Here is a 27,194-nt window from a genome sequence, read left to right as displayed (position 1 = left end):
TAACATAAATAAGGAGTTTTTTGAACTGTGAATCATGCAGAGCTACTCTAGTGGAGTCCAAAAATAATAAAATGAGCTGAAATGAGCATAAGAGGTCCTCTTTAATTGATTATTTTTGTATCTAAACCACTGACATTAATAGGTTAACAGTAAAAAAAAAAAGTTCTCTTGCATAATTGAGTGAAGCCTTACTGGTCCATTTATTTAATTGTTTATCTTTGCTTCAACTGTCTCTCTGTTAATGAGAGAGAGAGGAACACTTATGATTTAGAGATGAGTGCACGTGATGGGTAAGGGTTTGTGATGGTTAATACATCTTAAATTCCAACCCAATGTTATTCATAAGAGAAAATGGCGATGCATTGGACCAATTTCATACAACTGCAATATTTAACATGATAAATTGATTTGAGAGTAACATGGTAATTTGCTTGGAGGACTAACTGAAGCATTAATGAGAGTTATATGCCAGACGTTTTAAGCACTTACTTGTTTTGTGGTCAATTTACCCAAGCGTTACTTTTGTTCCGTGCCTGTGTTTCTTTCGTTTCGACAGAGAGGGGCAAAAGTAACACTGAGCAACACCAACTTCCGGCCTGATTGTGTGCGACTCATTTATCCAAAATTTAGAAAAATTGTTACTATTGGTAGAGGATATGTGTATGTTGTTCACAATAAATATATGATTATTCTAAATAAATGCATCTCTGTGCAAAGAGGGAAATACAAAAATGTTATACTTTCATCCCAGCACTCCCCTAGTGGAGCATGTTTCCAAAGTGTTAAAAGGAAACACCCAGCACTCCTTATTTGGAAGGTCCTGCCTCCAAACGGAAAAGATGGCACCAACCATAAGCTGCAACTCTGGGCTTCAAACTGGCTCCAAAGAAACCAGCAGGTGATGTCACACCTTGCTACACCCGTCTTTATATATAGACTATAGGTCATACAAAAAGCACACTATGCCAGCTTCCACCTGTAGACCAGGGGGGCAGCTCGAGGGGGTGCAAGCATCCAGTTAAACCATTGACTCTATATAAATATGGACGTCATGACAGCTCCCCATAAGTGAAGCCAAAACATTTTGATCGCCCCCTGGTGGCTGGCTGCAGTATAGGTAAAACTAAAAAATCAAAGTACACATCAAATAAATTTTTCCCAAAGATTGTTTCTGTAATTTTAGGTAGTTCTTATGCTGATGTTTGTCCAAGTGCTCATTTTTCAGATAAATTTGTTTTTAATGAGTTATTTGACAATATAAAAAGGGGGTCTGACATTATGATTGACAGCTGTGACAGCTGCTCTCAACCTCCGTCAGACAGAAGCTCCCAGAAATGAGATATTTTGGCCTCACTTTTGCATAATGGTAGGAAGCATAGATGTGTCGTCCATATTTATAGTCTATGAGTTAAACCCTTGGACCCCTCCGACCACAATGTGGGTTACGGTGGTAGAGTGGTGTTGAGGAAATTTTTCATTGTTGCTCAAGAACCACACAGAGACATAACGAAAGCATTAAACATTGTTACTTGTTGAAGCAATTGTAGACGCTGTACAATCCATCACATCAGTAACAATTCCAAATTGTCCAAACTCAAACAAAAATACAATCATCTTGTATTTTTGGAGAGAAAGCATGTTGTTCAGCTGGCCCTTTCCCTAAAGATTGTAAATCCAAATTAGATAGATTTATACCTCTCCAGAAGCAAAGCTAAAAACAGTCTGGTCCCTAAATGGACACTTCCACAAACTGTTACACCTTCTTACAAACAAGTATGGTCACATAATCTAACAGAGACCTCATGGTCAATCAGTGACTTCAAACATGGACATCCTTCAACTTTAGCCAGTCTAGGTACCTCATGATCCACACAGTCTGTAAAACAGTAGGCTTAAGACAAAGATATCTATAGCTAACCCCAGAGGTCAGCAAGCAGCCTTCAGATAGAAACGTTCAAGAGTTCAACTTGCCTAGGAGTAGGATTTCTTCACCAACATGTATCCCAAAATGACAATGACATTTCATCACATTCAGTTGATAACAAACATTTGTAACATATAAACAAAAGGTTTATAAAATGATAACCTATTATTCAATTTTCAATTCAATTCCGTGGGTAGTGCAGACTGCAGAAGCAGCAATTCAAAGTTTATGACTAACTTCGCTGAAAACTTAAGCCAAAATATGAGATATTCCTGTCTTTTTAAGTTTGTGGTGAATGAAACTCGCAAGACTTTTCTTTGTTCAAGCTGATATTCATCTGCTGGCCTTAAGTAAGTTTGTTACTGACATTTATTCAGCTGTTTCTCCGCTGTGGAACCGGATGAACAGTAAGAGACCGTTCATCCGGTGTAAGCTCTCATGCTTACACCCTAACCCCTAATCTTGTCTGTCTTCTGTGTTCTGATAACAGGCTGCAGGTTTTCTTTAGTTCTCTCTTTCTCTGTCTGAAATCAGTGCAGTTCAGGTCCATTCAGCTGCTGAAGAACTGTGAGGCAGCATGTGGAGCAGCAGGACTGGTAGATATGTTTGTGAATGTATTAATGTATTTTATATCTGTGATTATATGTTTTCTCAGTAAAAGCAGAGTCACAGACAGCAGGATGAAGTAGCTGCAGCAGATACCTGCTCAGCCTTCTCATCATCACCTCTGACCCTCAACAGTGTCTTTCACTCAGGCCTCTAATTCTCCAGGTCTGATGGCTCCAGGATGAGGATGAGGATAGCACACTGGGTCAGTATATGGTTTCAGTTCAGCATCATGCTTTTTCCACAACTGCTCTGTACTGATGAGTGTCAGTAATCTCACTGGGTTGTGCTTATTTTCCTTACAGTCACCAGAGAATCAGCCTGATCTGAACCGAAAGGTTCTCTGTAATCACAACAAATGGTTAAAAGACATCATCAGGAGATCTGGATCAATGGACCTGATGCTGCTTGTCAAGTAAATATGCACTTGCGTTTATTTCATAGTGTATTTATTTTGTGTAAGTTGTTTTTAGTTAAGTAATGTTTATTTTTGCTTGTCTGTGATTTTTTTATTTAGCCTGGAAAGAGCTTCTGTGTCTCCTTGAACAGGTTTCAAACCTCAGTCCTTCAGTGTAACATGGTGAAGAATGAAACTTTTTTCTGCTGTTGGTTCATAAACAGACAGTTTATGTTCATTATATCACATTCAATCGTACTGGTTTCTGTCCCTCCAGCATCTGTCCAGACTCCTCTGGTCGTCCTCCTTCTCCTCAGACCTCCATACATCCCTCCCCTGGTCAGACTGCAGCCTCAGCCCCCCAACTTGTTTGCCATGTCTGTATTTACTTTGTGTATTCATCAATATCATCAACATGTGCATAAATGTGTTATGTATGATTTGATGAAATGTATTGAGTTATAAGCCCAATAAATATCTTAAATCTACTATCTGCCTTGATTAGTTGTATGAATAACATTCAGTGATCTTTACACAGACTATATAATGTTATCAAAAATGAAAAGTTAAGAAAATGTGTATATAAAAAGAAGAGAACCTAATATTTATTAATGATCATTACTTAATAGTGATCATCGTCACTCTGGGCCAAGACACTGCTGAAAAAGACTGTCAGTGTCATCTCAATAAGGCTTTCCAGGCTAAACAAAGGTTAAGTAAAATAAATAAATTAATAAAAACAATAATAATAATGTTGTAAATATCATAACTCTTTCATGGTCAGACTGCCTTTTATTCAAGTCAGAGCAGTCCTCTAGATTTTGCAGATTATAATTTTACTGTGTGAGTGTTTGAAACATTGGAAATGATCTGAAAAAGAGATTTTTCATGAATTTCTTTCTATTTTTACTGTTATCAAAATTATATTCACGTGGAACACTGTGATAATGTTAAATTAAATAAATAAGTGACTACGAGAGTAAATATTTACACATTTACTATAAGATGGTGCAAAAACTTCAGGACTGTGTTCAGACCAGATTTGATCCTGTGCTCACATGAGAAGACTGCAAGAGGTTACATTCAGTCATGAAAGCCCTCTACACACATCTGGCCGAAGTCAGCTTTTGATAAGAGGAGAAGAGGAGAGGAGACAAGAGCCAAAGGGGGCACGGCGTGAGATGGGTGGGGCATGAGGTGCTATATGCTGCAGCTGGACCTTATTGCCAAGCTGTGGTAGCGTTTATGTGTAGCGTTTAATCCGTGATCATTTAAAACATTAAATGATGTGTGAGGGTGAGAGAGCGTTGATCTGTATTGGTGAATGAGAGTGTGAAAAGATGATAAACCTTTTCACTCGTGGTTAATGAATGTGATTCATCCATGTGTTTGTGTTAGTTTATGAGTAGTTGTTAGCTTGCTAGCTGTTATTACTAACTGTTAATCTTTGCAATTATGCTGCTTGAATTTGGCAGCTTCAGGTACATTACCACCACACTCTGGGCTGGAGTAGAACCAGACTTGATCTGTCATCTAGAAAATGGAAGTGTGGCTAAGTGTAAACAAAGGTTTATTAAATCACATCTGGATACAAAATGCTTATAATGACAAGTGTAAATGGGGTTTATGATTCATATCATGGAGTAACATACAGAGTGTTAAGTGTTCAGCCCCCCAGTTGATTCAAACTTATACAATTGTGTCTTCAAAACAAAGACCAGAAGGTTTCAGTTCAGTCTTTACTTTATCTTGTGAGTGAACAGGACTGCAATGTGTTTCATATAGTTTGAATGAAATGATAGTGCTATCTGTGAACAGAGGAGTGGAGTTGCTCTGCAGTGCTGTGTGTTGCTGCTCAGACACTGACAGAAAGGCTGATAGCTGAGTGCTGAAGCTCCATCCATCAAGCAGATCAGGTCATCAATCTGCAGCTGACACTGCTCCACTTTGGTATGGAGGAGCTGCTTCCCTCTGCTTTGAGACTTGTCGAGTCGTTCATCCTTCGCTGTGATAAACACACTCCGAGATTACATTTCTTGTTCAAACTCATTCTGTTAAATGTTGATCCTCCTGAACTTGTTTTTTAAAATAAAAATGCCTTTAACTGTCATGATTATAATAAATCAAACTTTAAAGCTACAATAAATGGACTGTTTGGCACTGTATCTGTCTCTCATCCTCTTAACTCCCTGTTTGAAATGCCAATAATTGTGAGAATTTATGGGTGACAAAAAATTAAAATTTTCAAGTAGTGGCCTTTATTTCCATCATCTGCAGAAAGAACCGCGCCTTTCCTTAAAACATTCTTATCTTAGAGACAGACCTTTATTTCTAATTTCTTTTTTTTATATAAGCACAGCATATTTGATCCTATTTAAGTAAGAAGCATCCCTGTTTTCTGATTTGCTCAGGTTTGCTGTTGATGCTGTTTGCTGTAAATACAGAAATTACACACATAAATTCAGAATAATGTGGATTTCCACAGCACTAATTCAATCAGAGTCATGTCATACTCACAACTGTGTAGCTCTGAATGTCTCTTCACCAATACTCAATACTGTACTAGTAGAATCTACTTTGCAGTTGTTTTTGTTCTTTTTAAAATCTTTTTTATTGTTGTTTTTTTCTAAATATAAAGGGGAAACAGCAAAACATGACAATATCATAGCACTTACAACAAAACAAACCAAAAACACAAATGTAATTTATAATTTACATAATATTAGAGTTGTTGGGCCTCATATGCCATGTGCATGAGACAAAGGCAGGCCTGCATGCAGTCACAAAGCCTGATAATAAAGAAAGGCACCAAATGGACTTAAATTCCCATCATAGATTGGATATCAGAAAAAGTCTTCACTTAAACAAAGAGATGGAAGCTTTTACAGACCTTTTATCTCAGAGTTATGGTACAAAAAGTACCCAAAACCATTCTTATTGTTTCTTTGTTTGTATGTTTTAGCTAACATTCACATATTCATTCTGTCTAACAGCTTTAGATTTTGTTCACTAACAGTAAATTTTAGTCCATAAGTCTGGTTTTAATGACTTCCAATTTTAGAGCAATTTCAGCTTTTTTAAACTAATTTTGGACTTTGCAGGCTAGCCATCAATAACAGTAAAAGTAAACAGGAACTTTACCAGAGCAGGACATAGCTACATGGGCTTTAAAAAAGCATAGAAATGTCCTCACTTAATATTCAACCTTCCTGTGCTCCTTGATGATAGATGACAACTGTTACGAGGTACAGTAGCTACGCTCTCTCAGCACTGACTATTTGACAGAATGCCTCTCTCACTCTCCCTATCTCCCTCAGCCAGAGCCTTTAGCTGCAGTCAATGGAGAGTGATGACTGGAGACCCCCTGACTGGTAATGGAGGTCAATGACCTCGGAAATGAATGAACTGAACCAACCTTCCACTACTGGCAATCTGGCAAGACACATTTAATTAATACCTGCCTACCATAGGATGCTATGGACTGGATTTAGCACCAAAAGGAGAACTGAGGGGAGGCTCTGTGAATCAATCTAGACAACTGGTGGTGTGAAGTGAGATGGACATATCCACCCACACAGAGAGGAAGAGATCAAATTTAATGGATGTATAACTTAAGATAATTGTTCCAACAAATTCCAATCAGGTTTCTACCTCTAACTGTTGGACAAACTGGGTTGGGGTACTGTTCACATCCTACGAGCAGGAATGATTTCATCTCCACTGGTAATCTTACCTCCAAGCTATTCAATCTATACATCTCACCCCTGGATCACACTCTTCATTGAAAATCATCCCTATTACCTTACCAGAAATGTTTATCTCAAAAAACTGTAAATCAGGTCAGAAATTTGGGTGTTGTCTTAGACTTAAATTTCAATTTTAGCACTTGTGTCCAAGCAGGATCTCAAAAAATGAATCCATACATTCATGTTGATCAAGTTTAGACTAACGGTCTGTGTTCTTAAGCAGTTACAACTTGTTACAAATGCTATTGTCAGAGTTCTAAGAAGATCAAAGAAATATCACCATTCAACATTCAACATTCTCTGCATTGGCATTGATGGGGACAACAACACAGAGGTTGACTCATGTATCGGAACAGCACTGTACAGAGACTCCCAAACGCTGTTGATATCTGAATTAATGGATATTTGGCTTTAGTTTTGGCATTAAAAAATATTGTTTTGGTCTGGCAGGGGTGTTGTAATACACCCCTGTTTTCACAGGTGATTTGTTAGTTGGTCCCTCCCGCTGCAGGAAATAATGGATTAATCCTGGAAGGCTGCTGATGTAGCACTTTTCTCCTTATGAAAGTAACACAGCAATTATTTGACCAATGAGAATTTGGTCGGACGAGAGCATATCGACCAACTAATCGACCGGGAGACTACAGCCCTAGTTACAGATAATTGAGTTTTAGAATTCCATTTTGTCTACAAATCAAAATTCTGTTTTTGACATGCTTTGTTAAGCCTTCAAATATGTTTAGGTCATCTGTAGAGGGTCTGCTGACTGTTCCTCTGCTCAACACAAAACACCGGGAAGCTACATATCAGTTTCAGCTGCATACTTGAAACACCTTCCCTGATGAGCTTAAACACTGTCCAGATGTGACAGTATCATAGTTAATCTAAACTAATCTACACTAGAGGTCTTTATGGGTCCAAAATTGTGCACCCAATCCAAAACAGGCCCGTGGAAAACCTGACCTGAGAGAGACCTGTTGCCCTGCAGATTCAGCTTAGCTTTTCTTTGTGCTATTGAATCTCTGGAGGTATTGTTAAATATGTAGGTGGTTGTCTGATTCAGCCTGGTAGTTCACATGAGATCTATATGAGCTGACTTTCTAGGAAGTTTTTTGGCAGAAAGTTGGAAATCAGCAGAGAGTACAGTTTGAGACCACCTTGAAACCAATGCCCGCTTCCCATTTCAACCGAAAAAACCGGGTGTTTTTAGCGAGACGGGACATTTGCAGCCATTTTTATTTATTTTTTATTTTAATCCAATCCTTAACCACAGCATTGTCACATTATCAAACATCATTATTCAACTGATAATGGCCAACATTGAAACGTAGACATTCAACGTATCCTTGGTTTGCTGAAACATACAATGCCAACGTTTATTCTGGCAATTGGGTTGTCTGATCCCAAGTTGAATCTAAATGTAGGATTCCATTTTATGTTTGATACAGAACAGCCAAGAAGCCTCATTGATTTAAACACTGCTTTTCCTTTACTGCCTGTTCTTTTTAATTCAATCAATTACCAGCTGTAATCTGTAGAGCAGAGAGCTGGGGCTGGGCTGGAGGGAGCCAAGTGTATCTCCTTAATGACCATATTCTGAGTTGACCGCCAGCACACTGCTAATTTGTGACTTGATTATTATCAAAGAGCACACCAAAGACAAAGACAATTGAAAAGGCTGGTGTTCAATTGCTCTGCTTCTGGTTTGTCAAAGCCTACGGGGACACATTATCAGTCAATGAAAATATAAGACAGACAGTGGAGGCACTGCTGAGCGGGTTCAGCAGGAAGAGTGAACAATTAGCTAAATAGCAGCAGAGCGGCCTGGCTGCAAACTTCCAGTGACAGAGGCAGTCAGGCCTGCTGCACCACACTGTCACAGTGATCAACTGAACAGGTGGGAAAGACTGTTAAGACCTCACTGTGCTTTAGTCTTCATTTTGGCACCTGATTTAGATTTAGTTTTATTCTTTGACAAAAATGTATGTTGGTTTCATTTACATTTCACTTTTAGTCTTGTTTTCATCAATTAAATTTAGTCTCATTTTTGTCATTTTTGTGCTACTGTAAAGCTATTGCCATCCTTGATGTTAAGACGGTTACAGGTGTTACCTTTATTCAAGAATTGGTTACATTAGATAACAGTAGCAGAGAAATAATGTCATTGAAATATTTTTGCTTATTAATGAAAAAGGTTATGCAAGTTCCACTGATGCATGCAGATTGTTGAATAAGACCTGCATTAAGAAAGTAATTACTTTGCCAATGCATCTTACATTATATTTTACATTACATATATATTACATTCGATCTGTTATTGAAAACTGTAAAACATGTCATAGATTTTGTTTTAAAATTTTTAGTTTTAGTCTTGTTTTTGTTGTGGCAAAGGGTTGTCAGTGAATATTTTTTTTCATAGTTTCCTCTGATAAAATGATTACCATGTTTTTAAGCGAAGTATTTGTTGGATCGTTTAATAGCATCTGAGACCACTTTCTGCCAGTGGAACTGGGTGGATGATCATGTCAACTAAGCTGTCAATTTTTCTTATTGTCAAAAAATCTCATGTGCAGAGTCAAACCAACAATGACGACTACTTATAAGTATTCTGTGTGTAGTCAATGAGCCACATGGCTGCACTGGGTGACATGTTCTTTCATTGTGAAGAGTTTGTTCAAGATAGCTTGTTTAGAAATGGCTCCAATGACTAATGACAGTGATCAAGAGATTTTCAATCTCCAGAGAGTAGTTCTGTGTATGTCATGCGTGGGAATGCGGTTCCGTTTACAGAGCTTCATTAGCTTGTTGTGCTACATAACACAACCTCTTGACTTTGTACTGAAGTACTTTGAGAAATTTACAATGTAGTAAAAAGTCAAGAGGTTGTGATATCTACACCTCTGAGTTCAACATAAGTCATCATCTTGACAAAAAACAGCAATTTTTATATAAAAATACTCAAAAAGGTTTTTTGACATAGATTTGGCATATAACAGAGTTTAATCAAATAACACAGACACACAGGAACTAGAAAATGTATGTTTATTTCACTGTGTCTGTTATCCTCATTTCAATTATCAGTTGTGTCAAAACTCGCATAAGACCTACTGTAGGGGTTGAGCCACATGTACTAACTAAAACTACAACTAAAGGCTGCCAATGTCCAATGTCCATGGATATATTCTTTTTGCTTTAACTATATAGATAAATAAATAGATAAGTGACTGTAATGGACAAAATTAACTTGTTTATCGTGCCATAAAAAGTAGGGGTGGGATTGCCTGTGAAATGTGTTTTAGGACATTTCTCAAGCTTCTATGGTCTGAGAACCCAAAATTCACAGAAACATGCTCCCAGTGATTACAGTGCCCTGCATTCCCCCCAGACACCTTGAGGAACACATTCTCAAATGTCCTCAAAACACAGGTAGACTGGATGTAGACTGGACGGGCAAACTACCCTGAACTTTCAGTGTGTCACTCTGAATAATTTCAGAACCACTGATCTAAAACACTTTATTTGTTGGTTAAAGTGAAAGTAAACCCAGCTGAAATGTTGGTAATAAATTTCTTTATTACAGACATACAAACAGTACAACTAAGGACAATAGGTCAAAATCAAGGGAGGAAGTGGGTCTGTAAACTGTGATAGATGTTTACCATAAGAATCTTACCGTTCACCAAATCACCTTAATCTTTTTTGAATCATTTTTATAAATACTGAATCTATTTTAAACATATCTGTGACATTTTATTTACCAAAAGTTGGTTAGATTTTTCTAAATCCATCTTGTCTTACAGCCCAGCTTCCTCTCTGCCCTCCAGCAGGCTGTTGCCGAAGCTATTTACATAAAATGAGAGTAATGGCTGCAGCTGGAGACGTAAGACAGTATATAATGGTCTATGAAGCGGAGTCTGATTCCGAATGGAGGGAAGAACCTGCTGTTGCACAGTTGAGACTTCAACAGGATGTTTCAGAACGGTAAGATTGTGTCTAAGTTTCCTCACAAAGTCAAAGTCATTGTTTTTAAAAGTAGCTGGAAGTCGCTAGCTTAGCTTTAGCACAGATATATCATGTTCCTTTAGCTGAGTAACAGAAAGAAACCATGTTTAAAACTTCATCCTAAGATTGAAGATGAAAAAGTAGAAAATTATGCGGCGTTCTGAGTCTCATTAAGCACACACACAACCACTTGGCGATAATGGTGGGAAGATCAACAATTCCTGGCATGAATTTCCATTCTCTGGAAGGCTGCAAAGACTTTTTAGCTGTTGAACAACCAGCAACACTTCCTTGCTTGTCATCTAGCTGAAATGCAAACTCCAACTATAGAACAGGGATGTGCGGAGAGCCTAGTATTTGTATTTGTATCTGTACCTGTGCGCTGGTATTCAACATGTTTTTTTTTTCTTCCTGAAAACAAATAATTTTTAAAATATTTGTATGAAACAAATATTTGTAAAAAAAACCAAAAAACCAAAAAAAACCTACTATTTGTGCTTTGCCAAATAATGTATTTGTATTCGGACACACCCCTACTATAGAAGTTACAGCGGTGCTGGGCTCATGTTAAAGCTTGCTACATAATTGATTTGACTTTCAGGTGTGACGTAATTCAGCCTCTAGTTCTGCTCGCTCTTGAGCCACAGATTTCAAAATTTCAAATAACTTAAAAAGTGAGTAATTTTACAGCACAGGAGGCCCCACCATCGCCCTGATCCATCCCAAAGCTCATTTTTCTTGTTTTCCACCATACAGGCCCTTTAAAATTATTTTTATTTGTTATTATGGAGAGTACGTCTTGCAGGCTTGTATTATGTGTAAGAAAGAAAGAAAGAAGAAGTGGTGGCCAGTGGGAGTAGAGGGGAACACATTTCATGTACAACCTGAGGCCTGCTCCCTACAATTGACCCAGCACTACCTGTCACATCTTATAATGTCTGATCAATTACCCCTGCTACAGTCCCTGGCAGAGGGTGGCTTTAGTTGAGAGTGTAACGTGTGTGTGTGTGTGTGTCAGAGAGAGAGATGTGTGTAGTTATAAGCAGCATAGGCCACATCTGGCTGCCTGTCTCCCCTGGGTGCTGTCCTGTTGTCGCACATGAGGCCAGTGACCAGAATAGATTCCTCCCTCCCTTGTTTATTCTGCCTTGACTGTCAGGGTGGCCGCTCCCCAAACCCAATCACAAAGTGTGTTATTGAAGCAGAGCAGTCCCTGCAGGAGCAATTACATGGCCAGTCCCGTTTAATTTCATACAGTCAGGGCTGCCTCTGCTGCTACAGTGTGTGGCTGGAACACAGCAGCCAGAGGGCTTCCTGTTGGGAACACCGCTGCCTGCCAGGACTGGGGGAAAAGGTAATAGAAATAAAAAAATAATAATTTTAAACATTTCATATCTATAGACAAATCAAAAGTCTGTCTATTGAAATGTGATTGCTGTGTTTATTTTAAGTTATGTGTATTTCTTTAGCTCATCCCAACTATCCAGCAGTCCTTTTCCAAGCAGGAGACATAAAATATGTAACTTCCTGTTTACCAGAGGATTTTCAGTCACGGTGAATGTACTATATATAACAAACAATCACATTAAGATTATAAAGATGGAAATGTGCTTTGTTGACTTGGAGAAGGCTTACAACCATGAGTATGACCTCTTGTGCAAGGTGCTTTGGGATGTTTGGGGTCTTCCCCTCTATAACTTAAGTGAGAGCCATGTCTGTATTCTCACACAAAGTCAAACACATGCCTGGCATTTTTTTGGGTTGCACTGGGGTTGTGCCTTGTCACCTATTTTCTTTGTGATTTTCATTGACAGAATCTCAGGGCGCAGCTGAGGGCCGCAGAGTGTCTGGCATCTCTGCTTTTTGCAGATGATGCTCTGCTGCTTTGGTAGACCACGACTTTGGTTGGTTTTCCACACACTCTTAAGGCCAATTCATACTTTCCGTGTCCACGTGGTCACAAGGGTCCATGTTGGTCCGTGTGATGTAAATGTCGTCATCCACCTATGTCTGCGAGGGTCCGTGTGGCCCCTCTGCGGACGTCTGCGTGCAGCCCAAAATTTGTGACTGCATGGACTGTATGCATAGCAAGCACGTCAACTGCACATGTGTTAGAAAAGCAAACTTTAGGTTACTTACGTAACCCCATTTCTCTGAGCAACATGAGTGAAGAGAAGAGGAATGCCTGTTTCGTCTACTGTATGTATGTACTTTACTCCTATTCTCATTAAACTGTCACTTTTCTTTTTTAATTTTTTTCTTGTTGTTCATCAACATACAGGAACTCCCCAGCTGCATTCAGACTGAAAACAGCCCCGTGTAAAACAATACATGGGGCTATGCTGATGTGAGCGTGTTGTTTGAAGTCCTGGTAAGACATGTTCATGATAAATTATCTTAAAAATGAATGGCTTGATTCCCATGAACTTTTCTTAGAATCTATTGGATTAGAGGTTAAGACCCATACCTGATAAATGCCAACATACCTGGTTCAATTCCAGCTGAGGACCTCTCCCCTCTCTTTGTCACTGCATTTCGTGTTTTTATCTCTACTGTCACTATAAATTAAAAAGGCAAAATGCCAAAAAAATGTATCTTTAAAATAATCTAATAGGCAGATGACCATGCACTTCTCCTCAGGACCATCTGGAAGAGCCTCCTCCAGCTTCCAACCAGTCCTCCACTGCACCCAGCTGCCCACTCCTCCTGTGTCTGCCACTCCAAATTAATCCACTCCTGAATTAATTATCTTGAACCTTTTCATTGGACCCATTGAGTTTCTTTGATTTGATGTACTACATTAGTATTGGTACATACATTAGTATGCATTAGTAGCACCTGCATTACAATCTGATTGTTGGATTTTAAACCCCTTGTGTATTGAATTTCTGTTAACTTTTACTACTTTCTATTTCACACCCAGCTGTCTGCTAGCACCTGATGGCCAGAGATTCTAAATTAAGATATTAGATATGAGGATATTAGGTCCCGATCACAGCACCACCTTTTTTGTTGAAGCCTACAATTTTAAAAAATAGCAGCTTTGCTTCATCTTTCACTTGTCCTTCACTTAAATGTTATTTTGCTGTGAAGTAAACTCACTGATCTGTACCCTTTATTTTTTTAGATAGTTATTGATCCTGGTAATTATATTGGTAAAGTCTTATTGCTCCTGGTATCCAGCAACAGCAACCACTAGTTTGTCCTCCATGATTGTTGTCTCCACTCGTTGTTGTCACCACCACAGAAGGCCCACGTCTCAATTCATCCAGTTGGACAATGTGAAAATACACAAATGACGTTGGGCGCTTTTCTGCTCTGAGCTGTTTTTTCAACTTGAGGCGCTCAGGTCACTCCTCCTTCTCACCAACACACTGTGTATCCTTAAGGTCTAACAAACATGTTTTTCATAAAACATTAGCAAATCAGACTTGGTACTATAATATTAGTATAGATTTAGAATTATAAGTATTTGAAATTCTGCATTAGATCCGTGTTTACTAGTTTGCAGTCTTTTTCTCTTCTTCTTGTCTTTGTCTTTGCTTGAGTTTCTTGGTGCATTACTTGTTGGCAACACCAGATCCAGTCATCCCCCATACCACATCTCACCTTTGACGGCCAGGACATCTCCCTTTCCCCCTCAGTCACAAATCTGGGTGTCAGGTTTGACCCTCAGCTGACTTTTGATGACCATATAATACATCTATGCAAAACCTCCTTCTGCCATCTCAAAAACATCTGCACTGCAATGCAGACTTTGTTGCTCTATAATAACATCACCTGATTTCCTCCTTTGTTCCTTTGCTATAATAGAGGGGCAGTCACTTGAAGTTTGGGGCACTTAAATTAATGAACAATCATGTCATTCATCTAGGGAGGACAGTTTCTAACAAAAAAATCATATAAAATATATTGTAAGACATGACAGAACCTTGTTTAGTGTTTTTAATATACAGTCCAGTCTTAATCCCATAAAACGGATTTGAGGTGAACAGTGAAAATGCAGTTGAAGTGCTGACTCTCAGCTTTCATTTGAAGATGATAATGTGCACATTAGACGAACGTAAATGTAGCTTTTTATATAATAAACCTAAAGTTAAAAGGGGTACGATTCCTACAACGTACAGTTTCTAAGAATTTGGGCCTTATTTTCCTTTCTGACCATCTGATTGCTCACATTTCTTGCCCTGTCTTCTTCTTGCCCTTTTTTTTGTGATGTCACTGTGTTGTGTTTTTTCCAAGCGAGGACAGAGGAAATGAGGAAATATGTTTTTAGAGAAATGAGACTCCCTTTACTGTATTCTGTATTTATACCCTGTACTGTCCTACTCAGATGCACATGAACCATTTCTACTGGCAGAATGCATTCATATTATTTATTAATTATTTGAGTCTGTATTTATTGATATTCTGATTGTGAATTCATTATTTAATCATGTAGAATATGATTAGAGTGTCTTTTGAACACTGGAAATTATTTATTTGGCTAAATGTTTCAGGGATAATTGAAATTATGTAACTCATATCAAATCCGACACTCATTAATTTCAGCCTCACATGTGACTGAATGGATATGATTACAAAATATGTCAAATATAAATGTGTTTAAGAAAAGACTTCCATGAAGGTGCTCTCATGTATCCTCGCTTATGGCTCCTCAGAGATCCCTCCTCGCTCCTCCCTCCTCAGAGCAGACATAAAAGACCTGGGATGGCCTTCAAAATGGACCAGAACAACTTCCGGGTAAAGCGAGGATTGAGGAGTGAGGAAATATCAAATAAGAGACTTGGGATGTACCCATGGTTTCATTTCACATTCAGTGTGCTGAAGTACAGAGCTCAAACTATAAAGAATACTCTTGTACTACAACTGCACAAATAGCTTTTACCTTAGAATGAGTCATATGTGCTGGTTTATGATGTGAGGCTGTCTTAGAAGAACTGTGAAAGACTTTAAAGGAGTACAGAGGACACCACTAAGTTAGGATAATACATTATTCTGTTGTTTAAACATTCTCATAGATAAAGAAACACACATATGTCTGTAGTCCCAACAAGCTTGTACTGTCTACAAGCTACATCATCTTCATCTTATTTGTTCCGTTAAGTGTTCAATTATATTTCTTGTAAATTTTATTTCACGACATGAAGGTCTGAGGTTGTTTTTGAAAGCCTTGACCACACTGGGGAAAAAAGGAATCCTCCATTTATTTATTGTTGTCTAAATATATAAAAATGTTTTAAAAAATGAATGGAATATGCCAAAATATCCAACATGTGTCAGCTTGAATTGTGTTGCTAAACCACAGCATGACATGCCTATCTACCCAAAAGAGAAATCATAAAAAAACTCCCACTCCCAAAATGTTTCTCTACACGGTGAATAGCACACTAGCTCACCAGGTTATATCATAAATTCAACATACCTGCATTGAACTGCAAAGACAACAGTGATAATTTATGCACTGGACCACCGGTGGGACCAAAATAACACCACCCCACGTAAACGCCAGATAGAAAGCTACAGTATGAATCATAACAGGTTTGTACCTCATTGAAAGTCTCAGCATGTTCTTAATAGACCACGGCAAACAGAGGCCAAAACCACCCAAGTAATTGGAAACCAGAAGCAGAAGGATGATCGATCGGACTGAGACAGCTGGAGCAGGCTTTATAAGCGGCGCTGATCGCTCATACTTTCCAGATGATCAGCACAGACATGCTGGGGTTGATTAGAGAATAGACAGGTGCTAAATGGAGCTTTGTGTGTGTGAAAATGATCTGGATTAAAGATTTATGAGGATCTTGGAGATTCCAAACTGCTGCTTTTAAACAGAGGCAGGGAAATCACTTCCAATAAGAGTCAGAACAGACAGACAAGTAACTAACGACATGGTCCATTTCAGTCCAGATTGCATCCTTTTGTATACTTGTTTCCACATATAAAAGTCAAAAAAAACTATCAACAGTACAACAGAGCATTTGCAGAACTTTTTAAGAAAAATGTTTCTCACATTGTTGTCTTTTATGAGATGGCAGAGAAAGAAAAGTATCTCATAATCCATTAGGAGCAAGTATCTACAGTAACTGTAAAAGAAAATTGCCTTGCTTCAGCCATGCTAGCAGCCCTGTGAGGCTGTACTTACAGTTTGCACAGCACTGATTTGAACTAAATGCTAATGTGTTGAAGGAAACTGTTATTACATTATTTTTGTAATCAATACATGACCTCATGGGAAATCAATAAAACAAATTACCTATAGTCAGACAGCAAGTTGTTCATGTAATCATATTGTGCAGAGTGGTCATCTCAACCTTCAGAGCAACCTGTCAGCATGTGTAATGCAAACTGCTATCCTTTGGAGATAGTAGAGATAGTGACAGGTACACCATTGTATGGGAATGCAGAAAGGGGGTTTCCATGGTACGAAGGAGTAACACTAACAGGTCAGCCAGGTACTTTGAGTACTTTACTTTATGTCCAGAATTAGACCAATCAGATAGCCCTTCGAATCGATATTTAACCAATTGGTAACATCCCATCCCTCTAGGAGGAGCATAGCGGGAGGGAGTTATGAGGTTTAAAACAATATGCCTGGAAAGAGATGCTTTGTCCAGCATTCTGAATCCAGACCCTTTGTATGTCAGATCTGTACACTATATTATTTGTTATCCGAAGAATAAAAGTTGTGTGACAGACAAGTAAAGTTATGTCCATTTGTATCTTTGTTTTGGTTCCTACAAACCTAATAGCATTTGGTAAAAGTTATTTAAGACTGAAGAAGACAGAAGAAAACCCACAACACATGTTTACAGCTAACACGCTGATGTTTAGCAGGTGTAATGTTTGACCATGTTTACTAGCTTGGTTTAGGATATTAGCATGCTAACATATGCTAATTAACACTACAAAGTACAGCTGAGGCTGGTGGGAATGTCTGAACTGAGCTGGGAACATTTTCCTTTGATTGAGGCAGAAAATGAGCATGATTGCCTTGCTACTATTGAGACGAGCACGTCTCCAAGACCAGATTTGGTCCAGCATGGTTCAGCATGTAGACCATGTGATAACAAACACCTTGCTGGCTATGCTGCAGTGAATAACTGGGTAATGATAAAAGCTTGAGCATTACCTAATGGTACCTCGGCACAAGCAGCTAAAATGTATGCACTTAAAAGAGCGTGTATGCCAGCCAAAGATGAAGTTGCAATCCTGGGATCCTGTGACATGTGGAAATGCGGTGGCTGATTCTACAGCTAAACAATCTGCCATTTCCTCTTCCTCTATGGTACATCAATGTACCGCCTCACAACCCGCAAATCCAATTTGTGAACATTTGGTTGTGTCTGTCCTTGGTCTATCCTCCACATGTGGGTACATGTTACTCAAGGGCCCACACATGTAGGAAAAAGGGGGGATAGAGCAATGGTTTGGACAGAAAATAACAAAAAGTTGCACAGAAGAAATATAGACAAATGAATAACACTATAATAAGTCTCCACATATGGTAGTTGATAGTTTATTAAAGGAACAAAACTTTAACTTCTTCCAATGATTACTTTGTTTCTCTTCTCTCTCTTTCTCTTTCTCCATTTTAGTTGTTTTTGGAAGGATTAGGATTATCAAATGGAATAATTAACTGAAAGGTAATTAACTGAAAATGTTAATTAACTGAAAGTTTTCAATTTCTGTCTTTAATTTCTTCTAAAAACCCAACATAAATGAGATTTATCTATCCAATTTGCATTCCTTTTGTTCATTTCATTAAACTTGCAGTTTTTAAACTTCAAATCGTTCTTCCTGTTTTATTTTGGTAGACTTCTCAATGACAGTTCGGTAAACCAGGAGAGAGGATAATGCAGGGAAGTATGACCAAAACGAGGGAATAAAATTTGCAGGGAATAAACAGTGACAGCCTTTGTGGCAAAGATAACTCAGAGTCTTGTAACAGTGCTAGGATTTCAGTGTGCTATAAAAAAGACATCGCCCAAAACAATGACGACAACAGGTCTAAAATTTGCAATTGGCAATTTTAAAATTTTAAACTGATTGTGAAGAGATACTTGTCTCATTCCTCTTTGTAAGAGTGGTATTGCAAAATTACCACAATAGTCTGGGTTAATAAGTCATACTGTCCTTCATCCATCTTCTACACAAGTTGAATCTGCGCGCAGCTGGTGAGGGTTCAAAATCGCCCAAGATCCATAGGTCTACCTCCCTCGAGGACAGCTCGTAACGGACTCCTGGGGTGAGAAGAGACTACTTGTGAGATTGTGGGGGGGATGGTGTTATACAGCATTTCCATCAGAAGAGGGTACAATATTGAAGAACACGAAAGATACCGTAGGGTAAAGATAAATATAAAGAAAGAATAAATAAATAAATTGATGAATGAACAATAGCAATGACTATCATGTCTGGGAGACTGAAGATACTCAGAGTGACTGCAGAATAACAACATGGGAAGAGGTCATAGTGAACCTTTGACTGACAAGTCTGATATAATGAGATGTACAAATTGCATCCTCATGAAGTACTAATGGGGAGTACCTTGAACACTCCACAAAACCACTCTGCTTTTGACTGATGAATACCTGACTGAGCATGTTGACTAACAGAAAGAGGTCAAATAGGCTCCCAAAATGGGGTGGTGATGTTGTATTAATCAAATCTCCCTCAGTCTCCTCTTCTAGGCAGAAAGGACCATTCCAGGTGCTGCTGACAACAGTATCAGTATCAGCAGTAAAGGGCAGGGAGAAAGCAACCCTGGTCAATGTCAGTCACTGCTGGCAGAGGCTAGAGCCAGAAGAGAGATTTCCACACACCACAACAGACCGGAGCTGAGAAGTTACACCCAGCCAAGCCCAAGCCTGGGTAAACTCCACCATCCCCAAATTGAATTGTGCCAAATTCTGAGAAAGAAAACATTGTGTGGAAGGAGGGCTGCTGTTGCACTAGCTCACAGCCACGGGTGATGAAACTTCCATCAGCGCTGCTGCAGACTGTTTACCAGTGGGGCATGAGACTTGTGACAGATAAGTTTCTGTGCCCATTCACAGGAGAGTTTCGTTTCAGATCTGCAGTGTAAGTGGAAGACTGAGGGGTCAATACACATTGAAAGTTCTTATCTGTCACACATAAAACCAAGTTATCAAGACGGAAGAGGGGTCACAGTAATTAGCCACACATTTGAATACAATGGTTCAGCAAGCATAGACGTGTGTCTCCATAGGTGTGTGACCATATTGCATGTTACAGCAAATAACCCAGAACAAACCATTCAAAGTAGAAAGTGGGAAATAATTTAGGTCAAGGTGGAGTATATTACTGTCTTGACCAATCCCCTGTGATTGTTACAGAATTATCCAATAGGGCAGCAGAGCTGGGAGACTAGCTACACCAGACAACTACACTCTGTACTTGAGAGAAAACTAGTTTGACACTTGGGTAAGTGTGGGTTGTAGCCCTGAAACCACTTTATGTGTGCTCTTTTTAATCACCAGGCTGATAGTAACACCACTGTTGTGGTTACATATGCACCTGAAGAGTAGCACTACTGCTATTTGAGCCACTCAGCAGATTGGTAAGCATTGTTGATAATAATGGATAATGAAATTGGACTTGATGAATGATGACCTCTGAGGATCTGAAGATTGGGTTCCACTGGGTAACATCTTTAATGAAAGTGTTTAAAAACCATGACATGTTGAAAAAAACCCTGATAAGTGTATCCTTACCTTTTTGAACTAAGAGGCCACCCGATTTTACTGTTATCAGCCTATTAAATAGGCGTTATCAGCACACATCAGTCCCAAATATATGGGCTAGTAGGGGCCTACCAACCTACTAGTAGGTTCAGGAGGCTGTTATCACCCGTTTATTTCAGTGAGCCAATGTTAGTTGAGCCCAGTAAGCACAGAAGGCCTGGTATGGACAAGCATGTGCTTTGAAGTCCGTTATCAACTTTTCTTCAATATTTTATTGTCTGTGAATGGCTCATCACAGATCTTGTCGGTTTTTTAAATGTTTACGGAAACATATACTTATGTTCTGTAAAAATATGTTTATGTTCTGTAAATGGAAAGTTTTTAAAAAATAAGTAAAAAAAAGAAAAAGAAACATTCACAGTCATCTGGGTGCAGACGCTGTCTCTTTGTCTCTCTCACTCCCCATCAATCCCAAATTAAACAGATAATAGAATATATAACCTTTTAATATTAATGTTTTAAGTGATTTCTTTTTATCTGAACAAAAGGCTGTCAGATCATTTTGACTTGACTGTCACATATTAATTTACTTTGGTTGCTAAGCAACTGGTAAGTGATATATATATACCTGTGCGCAGCACGTGAAAAGAATGGGAAGCCAAATATTTTTCCCAGGATGGCGAAGTCATGACCCGCCCTATTCTGCCTCTGATTGGCTAGTACTTGTTGCCTTCGTTGGTTGCGTTGGTTAGGTTTAGGTGAAGTGAAATTGGTTAAGGGTTAGGGTAAGAATATCAGGATAAGCCAACAACGGGAAGGACCATCAGTCATGGATGACAGCAGGTGAGTAACACAGTGCTAGCTGTCAGTTACTTAAAAAAACAAAATGTTAACAACAAAACAAAAGCAGCAGTTGCAAACTTGGGATAAATATTATTTCTCTTATTTTTGATAGATATTAGAAAGGTGTTTCTGTATCTTTCCTTCCCATGGCTAATAACTTTACCAAGTAAGTTGAAGTAACGTTAGCTAAAGTTAATACCTAATGCTTGCTAAGTGCTACTAAGCAATATGCCATTGCATAGTCTTGTCTGCCTAACCAAAAAAAGATCTACCTTAGCAAGCGATTCACCATACCTTACTATTCCTGATTTTGCACTCCAGAATAATGCACTACTGTAATGCAGTAATGAGACCATGTGACTACAATTAATGTTCTGTTTCTTATTTAAATAGATGAATATGGCAAAAACAAAAAAAATCAGACCTTACGTTACTGTAAAAAAAATTCCAGTGAGAGGAAGGACAACAGTGGCCCGAAACTATTTAAGAGGAGGGATCCCTTTGACCAAGACGCCAACAGAGATAAGCTGCTGCTCGTTTTCACAAGCAGCCAATAGTGACTTCCGCCAAGAAAAAGAACCCTTCATTAACACCAGTAAAAAGAAGAATGACACCGAGGAGATATGGCAAAGCACAAGGGAAATACTCTTCAGTGTGAGTGCTGAGCTCCTTTGTCCTCCAGACGACACAGCCTGTACAGTTTGCAGTATTTCCCTCACTGATGATAAAAGAGATCTGGTGATGCAGCGACTGCGGAAGTGAAACATACTTATGTTCTGTCTGTGTCCAAGCACTGCTGTGGTGCATGCTCTAGAAAAATGAGAGGTTTGTATCACTCATTATTTTCTCCTTTAGGTGATGATGATGATGACTGTCAACCTGTCTCATGATGTCGGTACGAATCACCATTGTATGGTTGGTTTTTCTGGGAAAGTGTCTACAATGTATATAAATATAATATAAACTTTAGGAGGTTTCTGTTCTGTTTTTATATGATGTGACTGTATGAGCCTCTTTTTGTTATATGTATATATATAAATCTATTGTATTGTTTTTGCTTACTCATCCAACCACCAATGAACAGTTCACACATAGCGATCAAGTGCCGATTTGTGAGCGCAGAGCCAACACCAATTTGCCTCAAATCTGGGGGCTTTTGTAGGCAATCTCCAAAAACTATTGTTGAGTGGAAAATCAGGGCTATAAGCATGTAGTGTGAACTCTGCAGAGAATGTGTGATGTAGTGATTTTGATCATGGAAAAACTGGGCATTTGGATTGATAACATGCGTCACTAGAGTTCCTAAACACCAGCCCCTCAGTGGCTTTTTTGTGTAGTAAATAGTCAATATAGTGATATTTTTTAATCTGACACTTTAAAGTTGAACTTTGTGTTAATAAGTCAAACCTGTCTGAGCTTAACATATATAATGTTTCCTCTATGAAAGTTTTGCCAAAGAAGTTGTCTTTATCTTTAAGAATTGAATTTCATCAGAGAATTCCAGTGGGCTTCAGATGGAATTGGTCAAGGAAGGATGGCCACCGATGTGAAACGTCCTACGTACGTCAAACAAAAGTATTTGACTATCAAGGTCATTGACATTTGTATGTACATTGTAGATATACATCTCACAAAACAGTCACACCCACTCTGCACAACGAGAAAAATTATGAAAAACAAAAATGTACAACAACACCTAACAGCTTTTCTATCTCTGTCATGAATTCTAGGAAGGCCTCATGATGTTTGGATCCAATTTTGCAAGTGTGAAATGGAAATTGCAACATTACTACGTTACAACCTTTGGCCAGCAACAGTTAAGCAACCCCAAAGTGCCATTTCTATCAAGCTCATGGACACGATCTGCCAGTTGCAGCTTGAATGTGGTGCATCACCGAAGGCTTTGTGTGCATCATTTCAGCATTCCTCTGTCTTCCAAGGTTTGCTTATAGTAGCCTCTTTCCATATGATTCCTCTTCTACTTTCACCTTTACAAGTTTCCAATTTGAAATACACATTTTAATGACAGTTCTGTTGTGAATATGATTGTTTGCCTTACAGTGCCAACACCTCTATGACATTCTCATCAATGAGTGCTATGAGGAATACAGACACCTGCGATACAGGTTATCTACAGTGCGTGTGCCTGAGAGAACTGATGGGACACACTGTCCTCTTTGTCCACAGGTATGACATATTCATTTTATGCATTAAATTAAGGATGTTGTTTTTAATGCAGTACTTGTGTGTTAATTAATGAGCTACTTATCAATAACAAATGAAACAAAACAACAAATACAACTAAACAAACAGAGATATCTTAAATATCAGCAATGGGTCTATTATGTCATGGTCTGGATTATAAATATTCCACGACACAGCATTCATCATTAGCCAAAAACCATTAATGAAAAGCTTTGATGCAACTGTTCAGTTATCAGGCATACAGTATCTTACTGTAGCTGAAATGGATTTGTTTTACTGACTTCAGTGTATTTGAAGTAAGTGTGGTGCTGCTGAGTTATGTAGAATGTCAGCAATCTTGAATAAGATATTCAGTAAGACATATGAAATAACTCAAATCAGGATCAAGCTCTAAAAATCAATATTATTGGAACATCCCCTGTAATGTTAAATTTGAAACTTGTCACAAATGGGTACCTAGTGCCATACAATTTAATTATCACTGTCACTTATTGTAGGATGGAGGAAGTCTGGTTCTTGCTGCGGTCGGACTGTTTGGACTTCCGAGGAAGAAGTCATCTGGGAGTAGCTTTGAAGGACCTAAGCACTTCAACTGCTTCTTTTCCCTACAAGATGATGTTGATGCTTTCATTAGAGAACAGCAACATTCACCTGAGGAGGTAAAGTATGACTATATTTAATACTTTCCTCCCTTTCACTATGATGTGAAAATCCAAGAAGTGTTAATGCACTATGGATTTATTCCCAGTTGTGTATATACATTTTACTTGAAACACTATTAAAGTTAATAGTTAATTTCAGGTGAAATAGTGTAAGTTGGACAGGCTTGAGCAATTATGCCTTCATGCGTTCCTTTTCACATGTATGGAAGTTTTTTGCAACATTGAACAACCAGAAAATGAAATGATAATGCAGAAATGTTTGTCATTAAACAGTGTCATACCTATTTTGAATATCATACCTAATGTGATGATACAGTTTTGGAACGATGTTCTTTGGGTGTTTCCATGCCCCTCTGTGTTCAGCAAGTTCAGATTTTACACAAAGACATCCACTTTATAAGAAGTTAAACTTTGTGAGAGAGTAATGCATGTTCAGAATTGTGGCTCAAAACATGTACATTCCAGCTTTTACAGGGTTGTACCAGCTTTCAAGCAGAAAGCAGAAGTGCCCTCAGGTGAAAGGTCAAAAACTCCAAATTGAGTGAAACTGGAGTTGGAATATCCTGTAAGCATGAACATCCACAGCGCTTTCTGAGTTTGAAGAGAGGCGAGAGGTAAATCTAAAGCTTGCATTGGCAGGTGAAAATGGGTTACAGTGTCCTGTTTCAGTTAAAAATGTTTGTATTTTCTTCTAGCCTTTCAAATGCTGTCTACCTGCTCAAGGAATTGCAAGAAGATCTGGGAAAAAAACAAAAAACTTGTCTTCATGTACAACATTGCATGCAAATTAAAACCTCATTTGCAGGTAATTTTTCTGTATGTTAGCTTGATGTTTGCTTTGTAATATCTAAAAATTATTCCAGAGAAACAAAATGACTACTTACTTGTCTTCTTTTGAGTGTCTGCATACAATTTTTGTGAACTCTTTTTTAGTCAAATAATGTACAATACATTTGGGGTATTGCTTTGTTCCATTAACTGTGGCAGCGTTGGTAAAACTATATTTTATCATTAATGCAGTATTCTTATTTCTGTTTTTCTTACAGAAGTTTTACTCAGATCTTCTGACTAAAACAACATATGCTGTACCTGCATTCAATGCTTATGGGCACAATGTTGTTTGTCAGGTTATCATCATTTTGTTTTGACACTGTTATTAACTCTATTGCAATTTGTCACAGACAGTATAAAAAATAGAATAAATATTTGCTTTTGATTTTGTTTCAATGTTTTGTAGATTTCCTACAGTTGTAGGAATGTTCAGGGTACAGGCCTTGCTGATGGGGAACAGTTGGAACGACTCTGGTAAAATTGTAAAATTTAGTAAAATTGTTTCAATTTTACATTTCGGCATCATGTTGGAAAAGATTCTGTTGCACTTTTCTGTAAAAGTCATGCCAGCAAGGACAAGGTCAGACTCAATAACACTTGGTTACAACAGCACATGGTGAAAGAGAGAAAGATCACTTCTTCAGCCTAATTTCGAGTCCAACTCGAGTCCTGATTTTCGGGACTCGTGACTTGACTTGGACTTGAGCACTGATGACTCGGACTCGAGCATTGACTGCATTCGGACGCGGGAGTTGAAGACGAGGACTTAAACTTGTTAATTGATAAAGTAATATATATCCGATTTTTGGCCGGTCAGATTTTCACATAGCCACACTGTGGCTCACGTCACACACACAGCAGCAGCTGCGGCACAGACATTGTAGCCACACACACAACATGCATGTCGCGCACACAGCGCACAGAAAGCCACAGCCAGCCACACACACACACACACACACACACACACACACACACACAGACAGATGCACACACGTCATTGGTATAGAAGTTCTTTAGCGTGAATGAAGAAGACAGAAAGCTTGTGAATTGTAATACCTTTGAGTCCAAAAAGAAAAAAAAAAAAAGTGATTCTTATAAAGAAAATCTGAACCACCAAAAGTCAGAATCAGTAGGTCAGTCAAAAAATTGGAAATCAGAATATTAAACCACTATATTAAACTACACTACACAAATTTCATCACATTATTACACTACATTCATCACATTATTACATTCATCACATTAGTTCTACATTACATTATTAATTCTTAATTGTTATATAATCTATCCCTATTAATCATTGTATACTTAAAATTCACATGACAGTGTTTCCCCTATAATAATACAGGTTTGTCGGGCCGCCAGGGCAAAAAATATTCTTTTAAATGCCAAAAATAACGCCAAATATCCATTCATTCAGAAAGCAATAGTGTTTGAGAGCCTCTGAGCAGCGCTGTTTCGAAACCATAGACTGTCTAAAAATATGGACGTAGTTACTGTGACGTCACTCGTTGGTTTCTGAAGAGCAGTTTTGAAGCACAAAGTGAGCCGCTTTGGCCATCGCCATCTTGGCAGTTTGTGACGCTGCCTAACTTCCAGCCAATCAAAAATGGGCAAAAAGGCAGGCCAAATGGCCAAAACAAGCCACCTAGTGGCTGGCGGACCTGTCACTCAAAGCAGCCATGTCCTTCATTATGCATAACTTTACAGCTCAATAAAATTTAAACGAGTGAGTTATAAAAAAAATTCACCCCCCGTACAGTTGTCATGACAGGGGAAATTATATATAGAGACCAAAACCATTTTTTGTACCAGGCATTTTAACAGGTTGGTCTATGGGGATTGACTCGCTTTTGGAGCCAGCCTCAAGTTGCCATTAGAGGAACTGCAGTTTTTGGCACTTCCGCATTGGCTTCATTTTACAGCCCCAGAGGTTGCTGCTTGTTCGAAACATGAGTCAACATCTGTGTCGTTGCCTGGGAAACTGCAGGTAGCGTAACTCCTTTTAAGGAATAGGGCAGCTCGTAAGCGAGTGAGTGGTTAAGTGAGAGAGCAAGCGTCAGAAAAGTGACGGTGAATGTGAGCAGAGCAGAGGAAAAAGTTAGCAGTAAGGCCGTATTCAGACCAAATCAGGTGGTCCTGCATTCAGCCGCAGGGTTGAGCGGAGGTGTGTGCGGATCTGGGCGTGTTTATTTGTCCTCCGGAACGTAACCGCTGTGAAACAATCAGAAAACGTTTTTTGATCTGATTCACCGACATTCTCGCTACCAG

General features: G+C 38.6%; 2 long non-coding RNA genes across 6 annotated transcripts; both read left to right on the top strand.

The window, feature by feature from the left end:
- Nucleotides 1-18,141: 18,141 nt before the first annotated feature.
- On the top strand, nucleotides 18,142-23,406 carry LOC137175685 (uncharacterized). 5 transcript variants are annotated; one of them, XR_010925679.1, is made up of 6 exons: nucleotides 18,142-18,923; nucleotides 19,356-21,225; nucleotides 21,619-22,120; nucleotides 22,704-22,816; nucleotides 22,956-23,165; nucleotides 23,287-23,406. It is a non-coding gene; the product is annotated as an uncharacterized lncRNA (long non-coding RNA). The 5 variants fall into 5 exon arrangements; XR_010925676.1 differs by having other exon boundaries at nucleotides 19,356-21,391; XR_010925678.1 differs by having other exon boundaries at nucleotides 19,356-22,050.
- A 267-nt stretch (nucleotides 23,407-23,673) lies between these two features.
- LOC137175939 (uncharacterized) lies at nucleotides 23,674-25,430 on the top strand. Its single transcript, XR_010925754.1, has 4 exons — nucleotides 23,674-24,089; nucleotides 24,558-24,706; nucleotides 24,788-24,897; nucleotides 25,139-25,430. It is a non-coding gene; the product is annotated as an uncharacterized lncRNA (long non-coding RNA).
- The last annotated feature ends 1,764 nt before the right edge of the window (nucleotides 25,431-27,194 follow it).

This window comes from Thunnus thynnus, chromosome 23 (assembly GCF_963924715.1).
Source record: "Thunnus thynnus chromosome 23, fThuThy2.1, whole genome shotgun sequence".
Classification (NCBI taxonomy): domain Eukaryota; kingdom Metazoa; phylum Chordata; class Actinopteri; order Scombriformes; family Scombridae; genus Thunnus; species Thunnus thynnus.
The sequence above is the reverse complement of the archived record's forward strand: the minus strand, read 5'-3'. Positions and strand labels throughout refer to the sequence as shown.